Source organism: Nicotiana attenuata, unplaced genomic scaffold (assembly GCF_001879085.1).
Source record: "Nicotiana attenuata strain UT unplaced genomic scaffold, NIATTr2, whole genome shotgun sequence".
NCBI classification, from domain to species: Eukaryota; Viridiplantae; Streptophyta; class Magnoliopsida; order Solanales; family Solanaceae; genus Nicotiana; species Nicotiana attenuata.
In genome coordinates, this window is record NW_017672467.1 from 80,319 (window position 1) to 83,341 (window position 3,023).

Sequence of the window (3,023 nt, forward strand, 5' to 3'; positions counted from 1 at the left end):
CAATGTAGTTCTCAGCACGTTCGAGGAAGAACGCATGTTTAAGTGGGAGAGAATGTAACGACCCGACCGGTCGTTTTGAGATCTAGCGCGTCGTTCAGCAGTCTGAGGCCATGAGCAGCTTCATTTCAGGTATTGTGACTTGTACGCGTGGTCGGAATTGAATTTCGGGAAGTTCGGAGTTGATTTGGAAAGAGAATTCTCATTTCGGAAGCTTAAAGTTGAAAGAATTACCTAGGATTGAATTTTTGAGTAAACGACCTCGGAATCGTGATCTGAAGGTTCCAGCAGGTTCGTATGATGATTTCAGACTTGGGCGTATGCTCGGTTCGGGTTTTGGATAACCCGAGAGCGTTTCGGCGCCTATTGGGGAAGTTAGTATTTTGGAAGAAATTTCATAAGTTTGGCTTGAAGTGCATATCAGTGTTATCGATGTCCGTTTGGGATTCCAAGCTTGGGAATAGCCCCATATGGTGATTCTGGAGTTGGGAGCGTGATCAGAAGGGAATTCGGAGGTCCGTAGGTCATTTTGAAGTCATTTGGCTAAAGATAGAAATTTGAAGGTTTTTGAGAAGTTTGACCAGAAGTGGACTTTTTGATATCGGGGTCGGAATCCAATTCCGAGAGTTGGAGTAGGTCCGTAATGTCGAATATGACTTTTCTGCAAAATTTGAAGTCAATCGGACGTGACATGACAGGTTTAAACATCGAAAGTAGAAGTTTGAAATTCTAAAGTTCATAAAGCTTGGATTGGAGGTCGATTCGTGATTTTAGCGTTGTTTGATGTGGTTTGAGGCCTCGAGCAAGTCCGTAATGTGTTATGGGACTGGTTGGTATGATTGGTTTGGGTCCCGGGGGCCTCGGGTGGATTCCGGATGGTTAACGGATCGGAAATGGGATTTTGGAAGGGCTGATCTTGCTGGTTGCTGTCATAACCGCACCTGCGAGAAAGGGGCCGCAGGTGCGGAGCCGCAGAAGCGGCTAGGAGGCCGTAGGTGCGGATTTTGGTCTAGAGCAAAGGGACCGCAGATGCGGGCAGGGTGCTGCAGAAGCGGGACCGCACCTGCGGAAGAAGGAGCTGCAAATGCGGTTTGGGATAGAAGAGAAGGGACCGCAGATGCGGTCATATTTCCGCAGATGCGGGACCGCACCTGCGGTGGAGAAGTCGCAGAAGCGAAAGTGGGGCAGTCCTGGTGAGGACCGCAGATGCGGTATTGGAACCGCACCTGCGGAACCGCAGAAGCGGTCTGGAAGCCGCAGGTGCGGAAAGAGCTGGACGCAGAATGTTGTTTTAAAGTCGGGTTTTGGCCATTTCCTATTATATTTTCTTGGCTTGGGGGCGATTCTTGGAGGGTTCAAGAGAGGATTTTCATCATCACCGATAAGGTAAGCTAATCCCACCTATTTTGAGTTAAATACATCAATTATGTATGGATTTGAGCATGAAATTTATAGAAAAATTGAGGGTTTGAGGGAAAACCTAGAAAATTAGTGTTTTTGGATTTTGACCACGATTTTGGGTATGAAATTTAGAGAAAATTATATACTTGAGTTCGTGAAGCTATGGGTAAACTTTATCTTCGGAAAATTTTGGAATCCGGGCACGTGGGCCCGAGGGCGTTTTTGTCAACTTTTCGATCGGGGTTAGGAATTGTTATAGATTGGATTATAATGAGTACCTTAGCATATATTAATGGGTTTACATAATTATTGACTAGTTTTGGAGCGTTGTGCATCGATTCGAGTCTTCGGAAGGGCGTGGAATGCCGGTTATGGATCTTCGTAGCGAGGTGAGTCTCCTTTCTAACCTTGTAAGAGGGAATTGTCCCCATAGGTGAGTTAATTGGTTATGTACTCCTATTTGTGGGGGCTACGTACGCACGAGGTGACGAGAGTCCGTGCGTAGCTACTATTATGCTATTGTCCGGGTAGTCTAGGACCTAAAAGCATGCTATACTTGGAATAATTGCAATCCTATTGTCAGCTTGCACTGCTTAAATCACATTGAATTAGTAAATGAATTTCTAAAAGGATTTAAACTCCATTTTCTTAAACTATTAAAGAGAATTGGCCTTTCTTTGGATAATTGCTCCATGTTGACTTCTTGATTGACTGTCTGTCTGTGTGTGTTTATTTTGGAACGGGTCGAACACCTTGGCAGATTAAATAGATGCATCTATAGGCGCGCCGTCGACCCTCGGCAAGTGCACAGTTTATTTCTGTTGGATCGGGCCGTCGCCTCGGCATAATATGTGCATGCTTGCATTGCTTATCCTGAAACTTATTGAAGTTGATATTGTCTTTTTATGGCCCGCTATAAACTAATAAAGATAACGAAAAGTAAATCTTGGAATTTCCTTATTATTTGAGAAGGTGTTACCTGTTTTCTTGCTCTATGAGTTATAATTTCTAGATGAATCCATGTTTTCCTCACATCTTCACCATATTATTATTGGACCACTAGTAAGTGTCGAAGTTGACCATCTCGTCTCTACTTCTTCGAGATTAGACGGGATACTCATTGAGTACACGTTATTTTCGTACTCATACTACACTTGTGTGCATTTTTGTTGCACATGTATATGTAACTCTAGTGGCCTACTGGGCGTAGCAGCATGGTGAATACGGAGACTTAGGTGAGCTGCACTTCTCGAGGCGACCGGCAGTCAGCGAGTCTCTTTCAATTATCTATACTTATTTTTTGTCCAGTATTGTGTTCCGGACAGTTGTTGTACCTTATTTGATTTTCTTAGAAATTGCTCATGCACTTGTGACACCGGGTTTTGGGATGGTTTTGAAGTATTTTGTATTAACTGCTTATCATTTAAAATTGATTTGAGACAATTATCTTTTAAATTGCTAAATTTGAAGGAAATTCTAGATTTCAAAAGTATTAAAATGAGATTTTGATTAAGTAATTTTGTTGGCTTGCCTGACAGCAGTGTCCGGCGCCATCACGACCCTTAGTGGATTTTGGGCCGTGACAAAATTTGTCTAAAGTTGAATATTTCTTCTTATTAAAATAA